This window comes from Hyperolius riggenbachi, chromosome 5 (assembly GCF_040937935.1).
Source record: "Hyperolius riggenbachi isolate aHypRig1 chromosome 5, aHypRig1.pri, whole genome shotgun sequence".
NCBI lineage: Eukaryota > Metazoa > Chordata > Amphibia > Anura > Hyperoliidae > Hyperolius > Hyperolius riggenbachi.
Genome location: NC_090650.1, coordinates 249,196,762 through 249,221,825, shown reverse-complemented (window position 1 = coordinate 249,221,825; position 25,064 = coordinate 249,196,762). Strand labels below are relative to the sequence as shown.

The 25,064-nt window shown below is 47.1% G+C and overlaps 1 long non-coding RNA gene across 1 annotated transcript in view; it reads left to right on the top strand.

Moving 5' to 3' along the window:
* The first annotated feature begins 264 nt into the window (after window positions 1-264).
* LOC137517606 (uncharacterized) overlaps window positions 265-25,064 on the top strand; it is a 40,241-nt gene continuing 15,441 nt past the window's right edge. The window contains exon 1 of the long non-coding RNA XR_011020595.1: window positions 265-414. This is a non-coding gene — a long non-coding RNA (uncharacterized lncRNA). The remainder of the gene's footprint in view (window positions 415-25,064) is intronic.

Genomic DNA, 25,064 nt, shown 5'->3' with positions numbered 1-25,064 from the left:
GCCTACAGCCTGACACACACACACACACACACACACACACATACACACACACACACACACACACACTCACACACACACTCACACACACACACACACACACACACACACACACACACACACACACACACACACACACACACACACACACACACACACACACACACACACACACACACACACACACACACACACTCAGTTGGAATGGGCAGCCAAGCTGAATACAACTTTGATAAAGCCGAATATAGCAAGTGCCTTTCTTGGAACAAACAGGAGTGTTGTACTTAAGGACATTTCCCACAGGTTATCCCCGCATGGCACCTTCAGTGAGAGAGATCCCGTGGATTGCAAAATAAATGGCTGATTGTGCTTGCAGAAGGCTGTTCCTGCCTGATGATACATCTACCTCTGATACAGGTACAGCAAGTTAAATTTTTACACTTATTAAAGATGTTCCTTCACATACTTGCTAGGTTGGGTCATTACAAATTTACAAGAATGAATAAAGACTGACTGCTTGCAGTTGATGCCTAGTTGCCTGGTAACATAGTGCTGCTGAAATCTGAATGTGAAGATGTTTGGCTTGAGGGATTTAGTAGTAAATGTAATTCATATACTATACTTACCTTATCAAGACTGAGATTTAATGGAGACTTAATTTAAAAGAAAGTACAACTGTTATTATAAGAAAGACATATTGAAATATTTGTCAGGGCTGTACAAGTCATTCTGTGGTGTATTCACAAAAGTACAGTAAAGTTGGCGTTTGCAGGGAGCACACAACAGATTGTATTGGTACTTCCAACAGTAAGATAGCATACATTGAGCAGTTAGAATCAGAATTCATTTATTTTGCCAAGTACAAATAGGGCGGTGCCCAGAATTGTTTTTGGCACAATATGGAGCCGGTGATGGTGCAGTACAAAACAGTACAATATGCATAACAGTCATATACATAAATCAGTTGTGTACACAACACATGAAAGCTGAGAAGGACCAAAGGGGGCGTACGTTAAAAAGGGGCGCTGGGAAAAAAGGGCGCGGGGTTTTAAACGATAAGCATGGATAACGTTTAAAAATGTATTGTAGTGTATTTCGTTTAAAATTAATGTTTTATAAAGTTATAAATCATTAAATAATGTGCATTAAATCGGCAATTGTAAAAACGTTAATCTTTCTTTTAAATAGTGAAACGTATAATAATGTTTTAAAAAAAAATTACTAAGTAACCCTCCCTGTACCTACCCCTAACCCCTAGACCCCCCTGTTGATGCCTAAACCTAAGACCCCCCCTGTTGGTGCCTAAGTAACCCTCCCTGTACATACCCCTAACCCCTAGACCCCCCAGTTAGTGCCTAAACCTAAGACCCCCCTGTTGGTGCCTAAACCTAAGACCCCCCTGTTGGTGCCTAAACCTAAGACCCCTGTTGGTGCCTAAACCTAAGACCCCCCTGTTGGTGCCTAAACCTAAGACCCCCTGTTGGTGCCTAAACCTAAGACCCCCCTGGTGGTGCCTAAACCTAAGACCCCCCTGTTGGTGCCTAAAGCTAAGAGCCCCCTGTTGGTGCCTAAACCTAAGACCCCCCTGTTGGTGCCTAAACCTAAGACCCCCCTGTTGGTGCCTAAACCTAAGACCCCCCTGTTGGTGCCTAAACCTAAGACCCCCCTGTTGGTGCCTAAACCTAAGACCCCCCTGTTGGTGCCTAAACCTAAGACCCCCCTGTGATAAGCATTAATAACGTTTCAAAAACATATTGTGCGGTTTTTTTCGTTTAAAAATAATGTAAAAAAAAAAAATTGTACTGTTTTTCGTTTAAAAATAATGTTTGAAAAAAATATTGTACTGTTTTTCGTTTAAAAATAATATTAAAAAATGTATAAATCATTAAATAATGTGTAATCATGAGAAGCAGTAATAAAACATTAAGTCTCCGGGCGCCGCTTTTAAAACGTTATTTTTCTCCGGCGCCCTTTTTTCCTATCGGGCGCCCATTAAACGATATTTATTATGGGAGTAAATGGCGGCGCACGATTTGTCCACTAGCCTCCTGCGCCCTTTTTTTACTGTTCCCGCTCTGTACTATGTCCTTCTGGAAATAAAGAAAGAAGAGAGAAGGAGAGGCTGACCTTGCCAATGTGTGTGTGTGTGAGTTTGTGTGTGAGTGTGTGTGTGAGTGTGTGTGTGTGTGTGTGTGTGTGTGTGTGTGTGTGTGTGTGTGTGTGTGTGTGTGTGTGTGTGTGTGTGTGTGTGTGTGTCTGTGCGTGTGCGTGTGTATATATATATATATGTGTGTGTGTGTGATGGCCTGATTCCATATCAGTGGCATGTTTAGCCCTTGCCTAGCGCCATAGTCAGATACGGTCAGTCGGGAGGGCTAGAAACTGGACAAATGGCGGCTGCAAGTAGAGTGGACTTACCTGGCCTGCTGGAGGGGAGAAGGGATTCCTAGATATCATGCAGGGCTACAGTTACAGTATATAGATCTTTTAGTGCTCTGTATAAAGTGGGAAAAGAAAGGCTGGAGCCCTTTATGCTGTAGCTACCCTTCCAGCCTCATTTAGTATAAGGAGTGCCTGGGGGCTAAGGGGGCCCTCCTCTCTCTCCCCACATGTGAATTGCAGGAGGCGCAGCGACTCATGTTACTTAGGTAAAGAATACATTGCTAGGATACCACGCATTGTGTAGTGTACATTACCCAGGCCATGTGCATGTTACCTTAGTAACGTGGGTCACGCTAATTGCGCAGCACGCTCTGCTTTACTGTCAGAAGTACCAGTAAAATTGTGCATACTTTTGTGAATACACCCCTTTGTAACTAAATGTCATTAAAATGAACTTTCCATTTCACTTTGCAGCCAGTTATGATTTTTTAACATGGCCAAAATAATCACATTTCTCTACTTTGCAACCGTGGCAATAGTTTATTGTTTGGAATATATATTAGAATATATACTTCTCCCTTTGGTGTAGAGAATATCCACAAATGCCTACCTTCCTGCATGAATAATAACCTTGCTCTTTCGTCTGATTTAGGGGTTGACTCACTAATGTAAATAGCGCAAGTAATCTCCTGTTACTCGCGCTATTTAATCAGCGTGCCTTGTGGGAAATAACAGCTCTTTTCAACTGCCAAGCAAGCAACATCTCCCTGTGTGCATATACTTCGGACAGGGGTGGGAGACGGGTGAGCAGGGCGCATCGGTATGCGGGTTGCCGGGTTTAGTGGCGGTGGCCTAGCGCCCGTTTTCTAATGGGCGGGCCTTTTTACTAGTATAAATATAAACATGTATTTCTACCTAATATATGCAGTACGTAAATGAAATTAGTGATGAACGTAATGACCTAATTACGATTACGCGAAATTTTGCGTAATTCACGAAATTACGATTACTGCCATAATTGAAATTTTGTGAATTTCACGAAATTACACGCAATTTTGTGGTTTTGAGGAATTTCGTAATTATGATTGCTTTTTGTAATTACGATCATTTATGTAACACAAACAAATCAGAATTTCGTGTTGAGGACCAGAGCAATTTTCTCTGCCCAATTATTTCTCATTAACTTGCATAGACGAATATTTACGGCCCTGGAGCATCAAGTGGTCACCATGGAAATTCATCCATTCTCGAAATTGTGTTCCAGTCCAGAGCCTCCTGATACATTTAAAGCGACAGCCCTTGAAGGCACCTTTGCATTATCAGATATTGCAAGGCCTAAAAACAAGTGTCTCAGCATGCATAACCACTAAGCGCACCTTGACAAAGAGCACCTGTCTTAGAAGTTGGCTGCAGATAGAGCCTCCTGATACAGTTAAAGCGACAGCCCATGCAGAGACTTTTGCACACTCAGATATTGGAAGGCCCGAAACCAAGTGTGTCAGCATGCATAACCACTAAGTGCACCTTGACAAAGAGCACTATCTTAGAAGTGGCTGCAGGTAGAGCCTCTTGATGCATTTAAAGTGACAGCACGTGCAGGGACCTTTGCATTATCAGATATTGCAAGGCCCAAAACCAAGTGTCTCAACATGACCACTAAGTGCACCATGGCAAAGAGCACTTATCTTAGAAGTGGCTGCACATAGAGCCTCCTGATACATTTAAAGCAACAGCATGTGCAGGGGCCTTTGCATTATCAGTAATTGCAATAAGTAATTGCAATCCCTGATTGACTTTCCTGAGTTTAGTGATTACCTAAATGTGCATAATTACTATTAGAAACAAAATTACGTCCATTTTCACAACTAAAATAACTTTGTTTCTGTAGAAAACATGAAACTACAAAATTTCGCATTAAACACAAATTTGCGCCAAAACACGAAATTATGAAACATAATTTTGCTTACGGAATTCCAAATTACAATTTGTATGGCAATTACAAAATTACGAATTCGTGTCGTAGAGGCAAAATTTGCATCCGTAATTAAAGGAAATGCGAAATTACAAGCATTTCGTCTCAACACTAAAATGAATGCTAAGCACTTAATATGTTTGCCAGAATATACAGACATGACTGGTAGAGTATTGTGTTTTTCTCAACAAAAATGTGGTTTCCTTCAAGGTGGCCACTAATGATCCAATCTTTTTCATCCAATCTTACCAAATCTATGTAGTATAATAGTAAATCTAGTGAATATATTGAATGGATAATTTAGGCAGTTCTCTTATATTACATAGAAATGGTAAGATTAGATTAAAAAAAGGTTGGATCATTAGTGACCACCATTAAAGGGAAGCATAACTGAAAGGGATAGAAAATATTTCCTTTTAAGCAATACCAGTTGCTTGGCAGTCCTGCTGATCTCTTTGGCTGCAGTAGTAACGGAATCACACACCTGAAACAAGCATACAGCTAATTAAGTCTGACTTCAGTCAGAGTACCTGATCTGCATGCTTGTGGCTGTGGCTAAAAGTATTAGAGACACAGGATCAGCAGGAGAGTCAGGCAACTGGTATTGTTTTAAAAGGAAAAATCCATATCCTTCTCAGTTTAGGTTCCCTTTAACCTCTCCTTAGCTGACTCGGTAGAATGCCTATATACATAATTGATATCAGAAGCATGGCTTACTTGGTTTCATAGACCTGTCTTTTAATTGTTATGGGAGGTCGAATGTATTACAGGCAGCTATAAGTTGAATTTTAAAAAATAATTCAGCCACAACTAGACAAGGATCTTAACATCTATTTTTCATAAAAATATTTTTATGTCCATTTCCAGGAAAGTTTGTTTTGGCAAATAGCTAGAACTTCCTTTGGATTCTGATTGCTATCTTGTGTCCCTATTTGTGGAAAGTTTCACTACTTCCTCTCTAGACAGGTAGCGGGGAATACTCTGCTAGAGTAACTGCATATAAAATATTTTTTGTAGAGAAGAAAAGTATTAGAATTCCCAACACATTTTTCTTTATTGGTGTTTATAGTTTCCTGTCCCTGGAAGTATCGCTGTTCATTGATGAATTTTGGAAATTGTGTATAGAGGTTGCTAGGGACAGAGAGCGATAGAAATTCCCTCCATAGGAGGCAGAAACAGATTTGAAACACCCAAAGTGTCTAATCTCTTACCACACTATTTGAAAATATAGTTTTTTTTCCTGAAAATGGGTTGACATGAAACTTCTACATTTATCCCATCATTTAGCTTTCTTTTACTTTGGCGATAGTGGTTGCTTGCAATGAAAGCCATACAGCATACTATTTATCTGGATGCCTTTAGTTCAGGGGCCCTTAAACTTTTTATACCGGGGGCCAGGTCACGGTCACTCAGGCTGTTGGGGGGCCGGAACTATTATTTGTAGTGAAAATAAAACATCAAATACAGCTACCTGTTTCTGGGTGGCAGGCAATGCAGCTGGTCTGGGTTTCTGGGTGGCAGGCAATGCAGCTGGCCTGGGTGTCTGGGTGGCAGGCAATGCAGCTGGCCTGGGTGTCTGGGTGGCAGATGAAGCAGCTGGTCTGGGTGGCAGGTGATGCAGCTGGTCTGGGTGTCTGATGATGCAGCTGGTCTGGGTTTCTGGGTGACAAGTGATGCAGCTGGTCTGGGTGGCAGGTGATGCAGCTGGTCTGGGTGGCAGGCAATGCAGCTGGCCTGGGTTTTTTGGTGGCAGGTAATGCAGCTGGCCTTGAGTGAACCTAAAGTCACTTAAAAAAATCGAGATTAACTCACCTGGGGCTTCCCTCAGCCCCCTGCAGACGATCGGTGCCCTCGCAGCTCCGCTCCGATGTCCCAGGACCCGCCGGCGAGCACTTCCGGTTTGGCCGTCACCGGCCGACAGGGATGGGAACGCGAGTGATTGTTCGCGTTCCCAGCCTGTATATCGCCCCCTATGCTGCTATTGCGGCCAGGAGGTCGCAATAGCAGCATAGGGGGCGATATACAGGCTGGGAACGCGAACAATCACTCGCGTTCCCATCCCTGTCGGCCGGTGACGGCCAAACCGGAAGTGCTCGCCGGCGGGTCCTGGGACATCAGAGCGGAGCTGCGAGGGCACCGATCGTCTGCAGGGGGCTGAGGGAAGCCCCAGGTGAGTTAATCTCGTTTTTTTTAAGTGACTTTAGGTTCACTTTGGTTTCTTGGTGGCAGGAAATGCAGCTGGCCTTGGTTTCTGGGTGGCAGGTGATGCAGCTGGTCTGGGTGGCAGGTGATGCAGCTGGTCTGGGTGGCAGGTGATGCAGCTGGTCTTGGTTTCTGGTTGGCAGGTGATGCACCTGGTCTGGGTTTCTGGGTGGCAGGCAATGCAGCTGGCCTTGGTTTCTGGGTGGCAGGTGATGCAGCTGGTCTGGGTAGCAGGTGATGCAGCTGGTCTGGGTGGCAGGTGATGCAGCTGGTCTGGGTTTCTTGGTGGCAGGCAATGCAACTGGCCTTGGTTTCTGGGTGGCAGGTGATGCAGCTGGTCTGGGTGGAGGGTGATGCAGCTGGTCTGGGTGGCAGGTGATGCAGCTGGTCTGGGTAGCAGGTAATGCAGCTGGTCTGGGTGGCAGGTAATGCAGCTGGTCTGGGTGGCAGGTAATGCAGCTGGTCTGGGTTTTTGGGTGGCAGGTGATGCAGCTGGCCTTGGTTTCTGGGTGGCAGGTGATGCAGCTGGTCTGGGTGGCAGGTGATGCAGCTAGTCTGGGTTTCTGGGTGGCAGGTGATGCAGCTGGCCTTGGTTTCTGGGTGGCAGGTGATGCAGCTGGTCTGGGTGGCAAGTGATGCAGCTGGTCTGGGTGGCAGGCGATGCAGATGGTCTGGGTGGCAGGTGATGCAGCTGGTCTGGGTGGCAGGTGATGCAGCTGGTCTGGGTTTCTGGGTAGCAGGCAATGCAGCTGGCCTTGGTTTCTGGGTGGCAGGTGATGCAGCTGGTCTGGGTGGCAGGTGATGCAGCTGGTCTGGGTGGCAGGTGATGCAGCTGGTCTGGGTTTCTTGGTAGCAGGCAATGCAGCTGGCCTTGGTTTCTGGGTGGCAGGTGATGCAGCTGGTCTGGGTGGCAGGTGATGCAGATGGTCTGGGTGGCAGGTGATGCAGCTGGTCTGGGTGGCAGGTGATGCAGCCAGTCTGGGTTTCTGGGTGGCAGGTGATGCAGTTGTCCTTGGTTTCTGGGTGGCAGGTGATGCAGCTGGTCTGGGTGGCAGGTGATGCAGCTGGTCTGGGTGGCAGGTGATGCAGCTGGTCTGGGTTTCTGGGTAGCAGGCAATTCAGCTGGCCTTGGTTTCTGGGTGGCAGGTGATGCAGCTGGTCTGGGTGGCAGGTGATGCAGCTGGTCTGGGTGGCAGGTGATGCAGCTGGTCTGGGTGGCAGGTGATGCAGCTGGTCTGGGTGGCAGGTGATGCAGCTGGTCTTGGTTTCTGGGTGGCAGGTGATGCACCTGGTCTGGGTTTCTGGGTGGCAGGCAATGCAGCTGGCCTTGGTTTCTGGGTGGCAGGTGATGCAGCTGGTCTGGGTGGCAGGTGATGCAGCTGGTCTGGGTGGCAGGTGATGCAGCTGGTCTGGGTGGCAGGTGATGCAGCTGGTCTGGGTGGCAGGTGATGCAGCTGGTCTTGGTTTCTGGGTGGCAGGTGATGCACCTGGTCTGGGTTTCTGGGTGGCAGGCAATGCAGCTGGCCTTGGTTTCTGGGTGGCAGGTGATGCAGCTGGTCTGGGTAGCAGGTGATGCAGCTGGTCTGGGTGGCAGGTGATGCAGCTGGTCTGGGTTTCTTGGTGGCAGGCAATGCAACTGGCCTTGGTTTCTGGGTGGCAGGTGATGCAGCTGGTCTGGGTGGCAGGTGATGCAGCTGGTCTGGGTGGCAGGTGATGCAGCTGGTCTGGGTAGCAGGTAATGCAGCTGGTCTGGGTGGCAGGTAATGCAGCTGGTCTGGGTGGCAGGTAATGCAGCTGGTCTGGGTTTTTGGGTGGCAGGTGATGCAGCTGGCCTTGGTTTCTGGGTGGCAGGTGATGCAGCTGGTCTGGGTGGCAGGTGATGCAGCTAGTCTGGGTTTCTGGGTGGCAGGTGATGCAGCTGGCCTTGGTTTCTGGGTGGCAGGTGATGCAGCTGGTCTGGGTGGCAGGTGATGCAGCTGGTCTGGGTGGCAGGCGATGCAGATGGTCTGGGTGGCAGGTGATGCAGCTGGTCTGGGTGGCAGGTGATGCAGCTGGTCTGGGTTTCTGGGTAGCAGGCAATGCAGCTGGCCTTGGTTTCTGGGTGGCAGGTGATGCAGTTGTCCTTGGTTTCTGGGTGGCAGGTGATGCAGCTGGTCTGGGTGGCAGGTGATGCAGCTGGTCTGGGTGGCAGGTGATGCAGCTGGTCTGGGTTTCTGGGTAGCAGGCAATTCAGCTGGCCTTGGTTTCTGGGTGGCAGGTGATGCAGCTGGTCTGGGTGGCAGGTGATGCAGCTGGTCTGGGTGGCAGGTGATGCAGCTGGTCTGGGTGGCAGGTGATGCAGCTGGTCTGGGTGGCAGGTGATGCAGCTGGTCTGGGTTTCTGGGTAGCAGGCAATTCAGCTGGCCTTGGTTTCTGGGTGGCAGGTGATGCAGCTGGTCTGGGTGGCAGGTGATGCAGCTGGTCTGGGTGGCAGGTGATGCAGCTGGTCTGGGTGGCAGGTGATGCAGCTGGTCTGGGTGGCAGGTGATGCAGCTGGTCTGGGTTTCTGGGTAGCAGGCAATTCAGCTGGCCTTGGTTTCTGGGTGGCAGGTGATGCAGCTGGTCTGGGTGGAAGGTGATGCAGCCAGTCTGGGTTTCTGGGTGGCAGGTGATGCAGTTGTCCTTGGTTTCTGGGTGGCAGGTGATGCAGCTGGTCTGGGTGGCAGGTGATGCAGCTGGTCTGGGTGGCTGGTGATGCAGCTGGTCTGGGTGGCAGGTGATGCAGCTGGTCTGGGTTTCTGGGTGGCAGGTGATGCAGCTGGTCTGGGTGGCAGGTGATGCTGCTGGTCTGGGTTTCTGGGTGGCAGGCAATGCAGTTGGCCTTGGTTTCTGGGTGGCAGGTGATGCAGCTGGTCTGGGTGGCAGGTGATGCAGCTGGTCTGGGTTTCTGGGTGGCAGGCAATGCAGCTGGCCTTGGTTTCTGGGTGGCAGGTGATGCAGCTGGTCTGGGTGGCAGGTGATGCAGCTGGTCTGGGTGGCAGGTGATGCAGCTAGTCTGGGTTTCTGGGTGGCAGGTGATGCAGCTGGCCTTGGTTTCTAGGTGGCAGGTGATGCAGCTGGTCTGGGTGGCAGGTGATGCAGCTGGCGCGAGCAGCTGCTGGTCTGTTACTGGCTGAAAGTGCTGCTGGTCTGGTACTGGCTGGAAGTGCTTCTGGCCTGGTACTGGCTGAAAGTGCTGCTGGCCTGGTACTGGCTAGAAGTGCTGCTGGCCTGGTACTGGCTTAAAGGAGCTTCTGTTGGTCGGGTACTGGCTGGAAGTGCTGCTGGCCTGGTACTGGCTGGCGTGAGCAGCTGCTGGTCTGGTACTGACTGGAAGTGCTGCTGGTCTAGTACTGGCTGGAAGTGCTGCTGGCCTGGTACTGGCTGGCGTGAGCAGCTGCTGGTCTGGTACTGGCTGGAAGTGCTGCTGGCCTGGTACTGGCTGGCATGAGCAGCTGCTGGTCTGGTACTGGCTGGAAGTGCTGCTGGCCTGGTACTGGCTCAAAGTGCTGCTGGCCTGCTACTGGCTTAAAGGAACTTCTGTTGGTCTGGTACTGGCTGGAAGTGCTGCTGGCCTGGTACTGGCTGGCGTGAGCAGCTGCTGGTCTGGTACTGGCTGGAAGTGCTGCTGGTCTGGTACTGGCTGGAAGTGCTGCTGGCCTGGTACTGGCTGGCGTGAGCAGCTGCTGGTCTGGTACTGGCTAGAAGTGCTGCTGGCCTGATACTGGCTAGAAGTGCTGCTGGCCTGGTACTGGCTGAAAGTGCTGCTGGCCTGGTACTTGCTAGAAGTGCTGCTGGCCTGGTACTGGCTTAAAGGAGCTTCTGTTGGTCGGGTACTGGCTGGAAGTCCTGCTGGCCTGGTACTGGCTGGCGTGAGCAGCTGCTGGTCTGGTACTGGCTGGAAGTGCTGCTGGTCTGGTACTGGCTGGAAGTGCTGCTGGCCTGGTACTAGCTGGCGTGAGCAGCTGCTGGTCTGGTACTGGCTAGAAGTGCTGCTGGCCTGATACTGGCTAGAAGTGCTGCTGGCTTGGTACTGGCTGGCGTGAGGAGCTGCTGGTCTGGTACTGGCTGGAAGTGCTGCTGGTCTGGTACTGGCTGGAAGTGCTGCTGGCCTGGTACTGGCTGGCGTGAGCAGCTGCTGGCCTGGTACTGGCTAGAAGTGCTGCTAGCCTGGTACTGGCTGGGGTGAGGAGCTGCTGGTCTGGTACTGGCTGGAAGTGCTGCTGGTCCGGTACTGGCTGTAAGTGCTGCTGGTCTGGTACTGGCTGGAAGTGCTGCTGGCCTGGTACTGGCTGGAAGTGCTGCTGGCCTGGTACTGGCTAAAAGTGCTGCTGGCCTGCTACTGGCTTAAAGGAGCTTCTGTTGGTCGGGTACTGGGTGGAAGTGCTGCCGGCCTGGTACTGGCTGGAAGTGCTGCTGGCCTGGTACTGGCTGGAAGTGCTGCTGGCCTGGTACTGGCTAAAAGTACTGCTGGCCTGCTACTGGCTTAAAGGAGCTTCTGTTGGTCGGGTACTGGCTGGAAGTGCTGCTGGCCTGGTACTGGCTGGCGTGAGCAGCTGCTGGTCTGGTACTGGCTGGAAGTGCTGCTGGTCTGGTACTGGCTGGAAGTGCTGCTGGCCTGGTACTGGCTGGCGTGAGCAGCTGCTGGTCTGGTACTGGCTGGAAGTGCTGCTGGCCTGGTACTGGCTGGCGTGAGCAGCTGCTGGTCTGGTACTGGCTGGAAGTGCTGCTGGCCTGGTACTGGCTAAAAGTGCTGCTGGCCTGCTACTGGCTTAAAGGAGCTTCTGTTGGTCGGGTACTGGCTGGAAGTGCTGCTGGCCTGGTACTGGCTGGCGTGAGCAGCTGCTGGTCTGGTACTGGCTGGAAGTGCTGCTGGTCTGGTACTGGCTGGAAGTGCTGCTGGTCTAGTTAGTACTGGCTGGAGTGAGCAGCTGCTGGTCTGGTACTGGCTGTAAGTGCTGCTGGTCTGTTACTGGCTGTAAGTGCTGCTGGTCTGGTACTGGCTGTAAGTGCTGCTGGCCTGATACTGGCTAGAAGTGCTGCTGGCCTGATACTGGCTGGAAGTGCTGCTGGCCTGGTACTGGCTGTAAGTGCTGCTGGCCTGGTACTGGCTTGTAGTGCTGCTGGCCTGGTACTTGCTGGAAGTGCTGCTGGCCTGGTACTGGCTAGAAGTGCTGCTGGCCTGGTACTGGCTTGCGTGAGCAGCTGCTGGTCTGGTACTGGCTGGAAGTGCTGCTGGTCTGGTACTGGCTGGAGTGAGCAGCTGCTGGTCTGGTACTGGCTGGAAGTGCTGCTGGCCTGGTACTGGCTGGCGTGAGCAGCTGCTGGTCTGGTACTGGCTGGAAGTGCTGCTGGTCTGGTACTGGCTAGTAGTGCTGCTGGCCTGGTACTGCCTGGCGTGAGCAGCTGCTGGTGTGGTACTGGCTGTAAGTGCTGCTGGCCTGGTACTGGCTGTAAGTGCTGCTGGCCTGGTACTGGCTGGCGTGAGCAGCTGCTGGTGTGGTACTGGCTGGAAGTGCTGCTGGCCTGGTACTGGCTGGAAGTGCTGCTGGCCTGGTACTGGCTGGAAGTGCTGCTGGCCTGGTACTGGCTGGAAGTGCTGCTGGCCTGGTACTGGCTAAAAATGCTGTTGGCCTGGTACTGGATGGAAGTGCTGCTGGCCAAGATTTTGCTGCTGGTTTGCTGGTAACCGGGCACCTGGGCTGCCAAGAGCTATTGCTGGCCTGGCAGGCTTGCTGTATTGCAGCTGGACCTGCTGGTGTAATGGAGGCCTCTGTAGTTGCAAGCTACCAGGGCTCAGTAATTGTAAAGCTGGCAGACACTAAAAAAAGACTATGGTACTGGTACAGCAGATATTGTTCCGAGGTATTCTTGTCGGAGAGGAGGAGAACACACATTCACTGCTCGTTTATCAGTGCTACGCTCTGAATAGCGCGAGCACGTCACATCCTCGCGCCCCTTTGGCGCGCGTCACCACCACTTTGCAGCACGTCACCTCCCCAAGCCCAGCGCGGAGGACGCTGAAGAGCTCCCCTCATTTTGCGCATGATCGCCTGCTTGGCGTGCGTCGCCACCCCTTTGGCACACGTCACCTTCCCGAGCCCAGCGTGGAGGACACTGAAGAGCTCCCCTCATTGTGCGCATGATCGCCCGCTCGGCGCACTTCACCGCCCCTTTGGCACAGGTCACAGCCCAGCGCGGTTACCATGGTTACCCGAATTCGCACTGCATGCATGCAGAGGCGGGGACTGGATTTTCTGAACTCGGGCCAGCGGCGGTTTGATGTGGCAGTGGTGTAGAACTCGGCCAGCGGCGGTCTGATGGGGGAATGACTGGCGGGCCGGTAAGCAGGAGAAGGCGGGCCGGATGTGGCCCGCGGGCCGTAGTTTGAGGACCCGTGCTTTAGTTTATACTTTTGAGAATGCTGCAGTTCCCCTTCATCACCAGCTGGTGGCAATATATTGTTGGGTCACTTACTGTAGCTAACTCTCAGTATTTAATTGAAGGAAGTGTTACTTCATCATACACCCTAATCCAAAAGTTATTAGGGATGATTGATTGAGAGGCTGATTCAATAAGTCCATGAGTTGTACGTTGTGACCCTCCGACTCATTATGAGCTGGAGGGTCACAGCCAGGGTAATAGCCAGGTGGGATGCAATAGTATCCTGACCAGCCTGTAATGCAGCCTGATGTGCAGAGAACGTGATACAATTAGCATCAGGGAAACCAACACACCATCACCAATAGAAATCCTTCAAAATAAATAGACTAACAGGAATCTTTGGTGGTTAAAATTAAATACAGGTAAGCCCCAGCAGGAATTCAAATTATGAGCTATTTTTGTTTTCAAGTGTCCCCAGTGGTCTGATCATCTGAACTAAAGGGGGGCTTTTATACAGGTGGCACAATCTGGGAGCAAGGTAACACAGAGCACTAACAGGGGTTACATAGTTACATAGTTATTTTGGTTTAAAAAAGACATATGTCCATCGAGTTCAACCAGAGAACAAAGTACAACACCAGCCTGCTCCCTGAAATATCCCTGTTGATCCAGAGGAAGGCAAAAAAAACCCCTTACAAGGCATGGTCCAATTAGCCCCAAAAGGGAAAAAAATTCCTTCCCGACTTTGGGTGGCCATCCGTCCGGATTTAGGCCGGACGGTCCGGTTTTTGGACTGCTTGTCCTCTGTCCGGCGCAAGGCAAGGAATAACGGCCAGATGTCCTCCTTTTTGGGTGTGGAGGGAGAGAGCGCAGAGAAGAGGGAGCGGTGGGCACAGTGGGAAAGGGGGGACATCCCCCCCCTTTCCTCACCTTTGGGCTCCCCCTTCCTCACTCTCCCCTCTAGAACTAAAGTTTTGTGGTGACTGGCAGCGGGCGGCACTTACCTCTGCCTCTCTCCAAACGTTGCATAGTGACGTCCGGTTCATGAGTCATTTGAGCCTGTTCTTTCCTGTGAGTTTAATGATCCGACTCATCCACTGAGCCGAATCAGTTCAGTGGATGAGACAGGAACTGCAGCTGCAGCCAGGGTAATAGCCAGGTGGGATGCAATAGTATCCTGACCAGCCTGTAATGCAGCCTGATGTGCAGAGAACTTGATACAATTAGCATCAGGGAAACCAACACACCATCACCAATAGAAATCCTTCAAAATAAATAGACTAACAGGAATCTTTGGTGGTTAAAATTAAATACAGGTAAGCCCCAGCAGGAATTCAAATTATGAGCTATTTTTGTTTTCAAGTGTCCCCAGTGGTCTGATCATTTGAACTAAAGGGGGGCTTTTATACAGGTGGCACAATCTGGGAGCAAGGTAACACAGAGCACTAACAGGGGTTACATAATGACATAGTTATTTTGGTTGAAAAAAGACATACGTCCATCGAGTTCAACCAGAGAACAAAGTACAACACCAGCCTGCTCCCTCACATATCCCTGTTGATCCAGAGGAAGGCGAAAAAACCCTTTCAAGGCATGGTCCAATTAGCCCCAAAAGGGAAAAAATTCCTTCCCGACTTAGGGTGGCCATCCGTCCGGATTTAGGCCGGACAGTCCGGTTTTTGGACTGCTTGTCCTCCGTCTGGCGCAAGGCAAGGAAGGACGGCCAGATGTCCTCCTTTTTTGGTGTGGAGGGAGAGAGCGCAGAGAAGAGGGATCGGTGGGCACAGTGGGAAAGGGGGGACATCTCCCCCCCCCCTTTCCTCACCTTTGGGCTCCCCCTTCCTCGCTCTCCGCTCTAGAACTAAAGTTTTGTGGTGACTGGCAGCGGGCGGCACTTACCTCTGCCTCTCTCCAAACGTTGCATAGTGACGTCCGGTTCATGAGTCATTTGAGCCTGTTCTTTCCTGTGAGTTTAATGATCCGACTTATCCATTGAGCCGAATCAGTTCAGTGGATGAGTCGGATCACAGGAAAGAACAGGCTCAAATGACTCATGAACCGGACATCACTATTCACTACTGCTTCGCCTTGGAAGGAGGCAAGGTAAGTTCTGCCCACTGCCAGCCACCCCAAAACTTAAGTTCTAGAGGGTAGAGTGAGTAAGGGGGAGCCCAAAGGTGAGGAAAGGAGGGGTTATGCCCCCCCCTTTCACACTGCTGTACCTACCGCTCTCCCTTCACTGAGCTCGTCCATCCTGCCGGGGGACACCTGGCTAACTATTCTAGGGACACCTATAGACCTGGCTACATTTACTTGGGACACCCATAGACCTGGCTACATATACTTGGGACACCCATAGACCTGGCTAAATATACTGGGGACACCTATAGACCTGGCTATATATACTGGGAACACTATACACCTGGCTATCTGTACTGGAGACACCTATACACTTGGCTAACTATTCTGGGGGAACCTAAAGACCTGGCTACATATACTGGGGACACCTATAGGCATGCCTAACTATTCTGGGGACACCTAAAAACCTGCCCATCTGTACCGGAGACATCTATAGACCTGGCTAACTACTCTGGGGACACCCAAAGACCTGGCTACCTATTCTGGGGACATTATACACCTGGCTACCTATTCTGGGTACAACTATACTCATGACTACCGTACTTATACTGGCAATACCTATAGACCTGGCTACCTATGCTGGGGGTACCTATTTTGGGGTAACTGCTGTCAGATTATCTGTATTTATGGGGAACCGCTGCCATAATATGTATGTTAGGGGTACGGCTGCTGCCAGATTTTGCGTATTTTGGGGAACTGCTGCCAGATTGTGTATGTTTGGGGGACCACTGCTGCCAGATTACATGTATTTTGGGTGTTATGTGTATTTTGGGTGATCCGCTGCCAGGTTTCGCGTATTTTGGGGAACTGGTTCCAGATTATGTGTATGTTGGGGGGAACTGCTGCTGCCACATTGTCTATTTAAGGGGAACCACTGCAATATCATTTGTATTTTGGAGGAATTTCTACCAGATTACGCGTATTTTTGATGAAATGCTGTCAGATTACATCTATTTTTGGGGGCTACACTATGGCAGAGCTCAAACCTGCCCGACAGACAATTTACACCACTGCTAAGGTCATGTATATTTGGCCCCACCCATGGCCACGCCCCCTTGTGGCATGCTCAGTACGATGTCCTCCTTTTCAGGGTGTGATGTCCTCCTTTTTGGGGTTCTGCAAGTGGCCACCCTAGGGACCAGATGGCAATCAGATAAAATCCCTGGATCAACATCATTAGGCATTACCTGGTAATTGTATACATGGTATACATGGTTATTGACATGAATGATTATTGGAAACCTGGTGCATATGCCTGCAGCAGCCTGTCACAGTGATGCTGCTCATACAGCCCAGAACTTCTACACATTAAATTGTTTATGTTCTGATTTTCCACTTATCAACTGACCTTGTTTAGTAACATTGGCACAATAGACTCCCCTTTGTGATTCTGTGTGTATGCCCTTGGTGCAGCCATGACACCCAGCTTCCCATCCTGTAAATGCCCTCATGGGAAACCTTACAGCTATCCTAAAAAATGACATTTATAATCAGGTTTGACGTTACATCCACCGGCTCTGGATTTTTCTTGCTTAACTTTTTTATGAACCACCAGTAAATAAATCATTTTCAAGTTTTCCTTACATTATTTATTTTTCAAAGGAATACAGACATTATGAGGTCCATTAAACACACCATTCACTGGAAGAAAACATTCCAAATAAGGCAGCAGATTCAATACAGAGGAGTCCAGGATATCATTTCTTACAATCTTGTGAAGAAAGGACCAGCTAATCAGGAGATACAGCGATTTCTATGTACAGTCATTTTGTCGTCTCACTGCGCTGAAATGTATCTCAATTCTGTAAATGTTGTATTGAGGACGTTTCTCTAACTAACAAATGTGTCAGATTACAAATGTGTTAGGATTACTAGGGGCTCTACCACACATATGTGCAACGATAGGCTCTGCGTTGGTCTAGTTTTATCAAGGATGTGCAAGACTGTATGTGCTCTCCGCATCATATTTAGATTCTTCTACTACCAAAAGATGACTTTATTAGTTGATATTGTATATTCTCGCGTATAAGCCTAATTTTTCAGCACACAAAATGTGCTGAAAAGTTACCCCCTCGCCTTATATGTGAGTCAGTTGAGCAGAATGGATGGTGGAGCAAGCTTTACTACTGGCAGAGGAGCATAAGGATCTTGCACTAGAGATCCTGCTCTTGCCAGCTGGCTCTCTCCCTCATTTCCTACAAAATGGTATGCAGAGCAATGTGTCAGCAGTGCAATGATCAGGGATTCTTCCTGTGAGGCATTTACTGTCTCATATGTTTGATCCCATCTAGTGGTGTCTTGAGACACAACTATCATCCTTGTGCACATCTGGCTATGGGGAGGGGTGATGACCTGTACTGGGTGCACATCTGGCTACTGTGGAGTGGGCTATACTGGGGAGGGGGCTTATATGTGAGTCAATCACTTTTTTTGGTTTCTAAGGGAATAGTGGGTGCCTCGGCTTATATGGCTTATATGCAAGTATATAGGGTATTCCTTGCTTCCTCTGAGTAAGGGCTGGAACTTCTAGAAATCGCTGCAGCGCTGTGTGCAGCAATTCCTAATCTGATTGCGCTTGCATTACGTTCCTCTTTGGTTAGTGATTAGCATGTTTTTTTTTAAAAATAAGCTTAATTATATTTACCAGCTGTCCCGATGTCCGGCTTTTGTCTGTAGCCACACCCCCTAATGGGAGAGTTCATAGTTGCTTCTCTTGGACCAACCAGCGCTGCGTAATATATTGGCGCTTTATAAATACAATAAATAAATCAGAGATGCACCTGTGACCTCTTCTGCTATAAAAGTGGCTAATGGCAGAAGCCAGATATCGGGATATAAAACATACATGGTCATCATGATCTTCACATCCATAACAAGTGTAGCCCAAAAAAACTGCTAGGATGGACCCCTGTAACAGAGAAAGGAAATGTTAGTATTTGGGTCCCCCACAGCTCAAGGCCCCCTTGTGATTACAGGAGCTGCTCCCCTGTAGTTACACCCCTACTTGTGAAGGCAGCACTATGATATACAAACACTCCTCTGTGAATTAGCGGTCTGTAATGTTGGAAGTAACTTTTCTGGGTATGGTTCAGTACTTCCATGTTTACTTACAGTTGATATTTCAGTTGGGTACATATGTTAGACAGCAATGCCAAATGACAGTCATATCGTTACTTCAACTTTTACAGAATGTTTTATCATTTCTAGCCAGCTGTTTGAATCTGATACAGTAGAGTCTTGGTTATCAGTCACTGACGGGACTTGGCTGATGCCAGATAAATTTACTTTCTGGTTGCTTGAGACTCAATGTTAAAAATAGGACTAGCTAATACAATACTATACCCCATTCTATGTACATACCATGAACTCTCTAATGTATATAGTAAGTGAAAGAATAATAACCTTGGAGGAGCCATGGAACCCAGTGTTTAAGCAGAGCAGAGCCCACAAACAGCCTAAGAAGGTGGCCTTCGCCATTGTAAGTAGTGCTGACAATCTGTGCTGTTTGGTTGAGACTGCTAGTTAGTTGAGTTTCAGGTAACTGTGATTCTACTGTAATCAATAAAGACCTGATGTTTCAATTATATTCCATCTACATAGACATTTGTTTTTGTGCATAGTGATAACTACAGGGTGGGCCATTTATATGGATACACCTTAATAAAATGAGAATGGTTGGTGATACTAACTTTCTGTTTGTGGCACATTCGTATATGTGAGGGAAAAAACTTTTCAAGATGGTTGGTGACCATGGCGGCCATTTTTAATCCAAATTTAGTTTTTTCAATAGGAAGAGGGTCATGTCACACATCAAACTTATTGGGAATTTCACAAGAAAAACAATAGTGCACTTGGTTTTAACGTAACTTTATTCTTTCATTAAGCTTTCATTAAGCCTATTGTGTTGGATTGTCAATGCAACCCTCTTCTCCTACTCTTCAAACACTGATAGCAACACCGTAGGAGAAATGCTAGCACAGGCTTCCAGTATCCATAGTTTCAGGTGCTGCACATCTCGTATCTTCACAGTATAGACAAATGCCTTCAGATGACCCCAAAGATAAAAGTCTAAGGGTCTCAGATCGAGAGACCTTGGGGGCTATTCAACTGGCCCATGATGACCAATCTACTTTCCAGGAAACTGTTCATCTAGGAATGCTTGGACCTGACACCCATAATGTGGTGGTGCACCATCTTGCTAGAAAAACACAGGTACCGTGCCAGCTTCAGTGCATAAAGAGGGAAACACATCATCATGTAGCAATTACGCATATCCAGTGGCCTTGAGGTTTCCATTGATGAAGAATGGCCCCACTATCTTTGTACCCCATATACCACACCATACCATCAATTTTTTTGTTCCAACAGTCTTGGAGGGATCTATCCAATGTGGGTTAGTGTCAGACTAATAGCGGTGGTTTTGTTTGTTAACGTCACCAGTCACATAAAAGTTTGCCTCATCACTGAACAAAATCTTCTGCGTAAACTGAGGGTCCTGTTCCAATTTTTGTTTTGCCCATTCTGCAAATTCAGTGCGCTGATCTGGGTCATCCTCGTTGAGATGCTGCAGGAGCTGGAGTTTGTAAGGGTGCCATTTGTGAGTAGCTAATATCCACCGAAGGGATGTTCGACTAATGCCACTCTCCAGTGACATGCAGCGAGTGCTATGCTGTGGGCTCTTGCTGAATGAAGCTAGGACAGCCACTGATGTTTCTTCATTAGTTACAGATTTCATGCATCCACATTTAGGCAAATCCAACAGTGAACCAGTTTTACGAAACTTAGCTAGCAGTTTGCTAAGTGTAGCATGGGAGATGGGTGGTCTCGTAGGATGTCTTGCATTGAAATCTGCTGCAATGACCCGGTTACTGCGATCACCAGACATCAACACAATTTCTATCCGCTCCTCATGTGTTAACCTCGGCGACAGGTCAATGGCTGCAAACAAAGAGAAACTTGTAAATAACTTCTGAAAGAATAAAGTTACCTTAAAATCAAGCATACCATTGTTTTTCTTGTGAAATTCTCAATAAGTTTGATGTGTCACATGACCCTCTTCCTATTGAAAAAACAAACGTTGGATTTAAAATGTCCGACTTCAAAATGGCCGCCATGGTCACCACCCATCTTGAAAAGTTTTACCCCTCACATATACTAACGTGCCACAAACAGGACGTTAATATCACCAACCATTCCAAATTTATTAAGGTGTATCCATATAAATGGCCCACCCTGTAGAATATACAATGCACATGAATAGTACTGAAAACACTAGTAACAACATAGCAGCTGTCGTAACCTATGGAACAGATATGATAGTGGAACATCTTGTGATAAGCATGCCTAGTACTTTATGATATAGCAGCAGATATGATGTTGATTTCAACAAAGAAAAAATGCGTGCATCAACCAAGTAGAACCTGATAAATGTGGTTTTTCATCCTAGAATAAGCATTGTATCCACTCTGATTCTTAACCTTAAGGTGGCCACACACATTGATTTTTCCCATCAACATCTGTCCGTTTCAGTTACTCTGATCAATTTGGCTAAAAATTCATGCCGTAGGTGGCCCAATGGATCAAACATTCAACCAATTTTTGGAAGAGATTAGTCAAATAGATCGATCAGTCCAGACAGACAATCTAGGTTGATTGGTTCAAGAGCTGCAGCGGATAGATGACCCATAGCGTTCCATTGCATCGAACAGTGCAATGCTGCGGTTCAACAGATTTTTTATAGGTTTCATTCTGAAATGTATTGACATTCTGTTCCTAGTGTGTGGCACACATCAGATAGATTTCTGTCAGATTTGCTCTGACAGGCATCTGACAGGAATGTTTCTGATGGTATAGAGCATCTGGACTGCAAAGGAACCTTTGCCAGAATTCTATTTGTGGATTTTATCTCTGCATTCAACACTATATGGGCCCAATCACACTAGAAGCGCTTTTCTAAACGTCTGCAATTGATTAGCGGGTTTTAAAATCGCTCCCATTCACTGTCATTGAAATCGCGGTAAAAATTGTGGGAAAAAACGCGTACACGATCGCAAAATCGCATCGATTTTTCTGCGATTTTTACAGCGATTTTAATGAAAGTGAATAGGAGCGGTTTTAAAAAATGCTAATTAATCGCAAAACGCTCAGAAAAGTGCTTCTAGTGTGAATGGGACCTAATACCATCTCTGTTACACAGCAAGCTCTTCCAACTGCATCCATCTGAAAATGGCGCCTGTGAATAATGGCGCACAGTGTTGCCGCTAATCCATTTGCCGCTTATCGCTATTTAACGTTAAAGCCTTATTGTTATTTAGCGTTAAAGCCTTATCGTTATTTAGCGTTAACACACAGAACCCTCTCTGTACCTTTCCCTAACCCCTAAACCCCCCCGGTGGTGCCTAACTCTAACCACCCCCTGGTGGTGCCTAACCCTAACCACCTCCCTGGTAGTGTATATTGTACTGTAACTATACCTAACCCTACTCTCACACAGAACCCTCCCTGTACCTAACCCTAACCACCCCCTTGGTGGGGCCTAACCCTAAGACCCCCCTGGTGGTGCCTAACCCTAAGACCCCCCCAGAGGTGCCTAGCCCTAACCTTGACAGTGTTACATTAAATCCATTCACCGTTTTGCAGTTAAATAACGTCTGCAGTTTGGCTTATGTAGGGCGCTATTGATAAATAACGTTAGTGTGTGCCACTATTGATAAATAACGTTAGTGTGTGCCACTATTGATAGATAACGTTAGTGTGTGCCACTATTGATAAATAACGTTAGTGTGTGCCGTTTTTCTTCTTTTTTTCCCTGTGCGCCATTATTATGCAGTACTAACGATAAATAGCGATAAGCGCATCTTTTTAATGCGGCGCCATTTTTATGCATAGGCGCTGTGCGCCATTATTCACTGATCCCCTTCCAACTTAGCATACCCGAACCCATCTGCAAATGGATGACCAATTTCTTGACTGACAGAAGAAATGTAACTTATTTTCTATGAATATATGAGCTTCTCTAAACTGATACTTGAAAGAAACAGCGAAAGGCAGCTTCAGATAAGATTTTTACTGCAGGGAAGTTTAAAGGTTCATTAGCTTTTCTCTGTTTCATAGTTTAAAATACAGTTTTTCGTTTGCATATGGCAAATATGATATCATGATGCAATGCTATGAAAAAAAAGCTATATACCTAAATATATAAAAATATGAGACTCTTTTCTTTGCAACTAATTTTATATTAATTATCCGCACTACACATGCAATTCATTATGTCATATGTTTTTAAGACCATGGAGAGCATAACAGATTTTAGGAGAACACCCCAGCACCTCCCCTACTCATAAATGGATCTACAGTGACCTGAGTAGAGTCATTCAAATTTCTTGGGTCTATACTCTCCAACAACTTCAAAAAGGATTATCCTGGATAACAATACTATCACTGTTAGAATTTAAGTATGCTTGAATTCGTAGGCCTCAGTTACTTTAACTGAGTTTAGTTAAAAGACTTGATTTGCAGAGAGTCTCCCTTTGAGGAGCATTTCTAGAAGCACTGTGGAACATGGTCTTCTCTCTCACACAGGGCCAGCCCAAGGCCAGAGTGCTTATCTGTCCACAATGTACAGACTGCCAGGCGTCTTTACTGTAAACATCAAGTGTTTTCATATTTCCTAAAGGTAAACAATAGCCAGGGAACATTTTCCCTCGTTTCTGGGTAATAAGGGAGGAAACGCCATATTTGGCTTGTCCCCTAGGAGCAGGCGCAGATAGGGTCATCCATCACATGCTATTATCAGCCAATTGCATGTGATGGGTACTAGATCATCCCTGCAGGATGATGTCACATTTAACTCTTTAGAGGTCAGTATAAGAATAGCCAACATGGGCTCCCGAGGGCACTGCTCTCTACTGCTGACTTCCTTCTTGTAACTTTCCGTAACTGTATGCTGTATATACAGTATGCCTAAATGCAACTAGCATAGATGGAACAAAGAGAAAGCCGCCTGATCTAGTCACTAGGGATAGATCATGTCTGCATGGAACGCATAAGATTCTACAGACCGTTTGCTTTGCCAAAGTTATATAAGATTGCTGATGAACACATCTGTATATTTGTTTTACAAATAAACTCTTGAACCTTTGACGACGTCTAAGAAGTTCTATCTCCTATGATGTTTGCTGTGATGAGTGTCAAGTTATCACACTTACTGTGATATGGTGCCGAACAAAGGTGTAGTGTCATTGCCAATAGCAACCAACAAATATTTATTACAATCACCATCATCAAGAACGTGCAACAGAGGATATACCACCTAGGACAGCTGAGAGAGTTTGGCCTACCACAAAAATTAATGGTGCAAGTCTCTACTGTGATCATTAAATCCATCATGGCACCAGCTATGACTGTCTGTTTTGGCTCATGCTCCATACATGAAAAGGTGAGACTGCAGTGCATCATCTGATCAGCAGATACAATAATTGGCTGTAGCTTACCTTCCCTGCAGGATCTTTATGCTAGCAGGTGCAGAAAGAGAGCAACCACGATTGCCTCTGACCTCTCTCACTCTGCTCACTCCATCTTCCAGCTTCTGCCTTCAGGAATAAGTGAAAAGAGGGAGCGGATTAGGACACTGGGCCAATACAGGGAGTCCCCGATATTGCAGCGGTTCCTATCAGCGGGCGTTTGTAACACGAGAGCTCCCAGTACTTTAATATAAGATGCAGTGACTTTTTTTCCCCAAAGTGCGTCTTATATTCGGAAAAATACGGTAAGCTGTGGGTTCTAACAATGTGTCACTCTACGAGAATAATGTCAGAAGAAGGCTTATTAGCCTAAAGCCTGAAGCTAAGCATTTCTTTACAGTTAACCAATAAATGGCATCATTCTGATTAAAAAAATCCTACTTTATAATACAGGCACAGGGGTGTAGCAATAGCCATAGCAACTGATGGGGCCCTGGGGTATAGGGGGCTCAAGTGGCAATTGATGCATTAAGTTAACTATTAATTTTACTGTATTTCTCCACTATCTGACTTTATCTCGGTGCCCATAAATTATTTGCAGTGTACAGTACATTGCATAGGAATGTACATTGCCTAGTCAACTCATACCCCATAGGGTAGGGGTAGGTGGCATTGCTCGAGAGTGTCTATGTCTGATGGCCCCATCAAATTTCTGCTATAGGGTCCCAAAATCTCTAGCTATGCCTCTGTACGAACAGTATATGATATTTTTTGAAGTTTATAGACAGACAGGTTTGCCTTAAACTACAACAGTGAAAACCTTGCTTTTTCAAATGAAAAATGTTGGAAAATACTCATAAGTATTGTTTAACCTAAATAAAAGTATTATTGGATTTGAGATATTACATATGCTATTTGCATTACGATTCATTGTTTCTTGTTGAGTCAGAAGAGGGAGAAGAAAAAAGATAACATCAGCATTTCTGAACAATCAATGGAAGGTCAAACAGAAATCATTAATCACAAATGCATATGACCCCCGCAGTATAATGTAATATCTCTGTCTGTAAGTGATGATGCCATGTTTCACAAATAGATTTTTTCCCCTCATAATTGATTATATTGAATTGACCCCATTAAGTAAGTATATTTATCTTTAATCTAAACCATTAAGTGCCATTGGTTTATGCAGACACAATCACAATGGAGTGAGTTACCAGTTACTTAAAAAGGAGGTTCCATAGCCAAGCACAAATTGATAGGTGATTTAAAGAGGAACTTTACTCAATATAACTTAATAAATAAAAGTTCTTATTTTTTCACAATATACCTTTATAAATTAATAAAGGGACCCTGAACAGTAATCTAAAAGGGCCAAATGAACTTACCCAAGGCTTCCTCCAGCTCCTCGTAGGCCATAAGGTCCTCTGGCGTCCTCCTTGCTCCCTCTGTTCTTCCCACAGCAGCTCCATTAGATCGGTGACTTCAGCCGAAGTCGTGCATGTGTG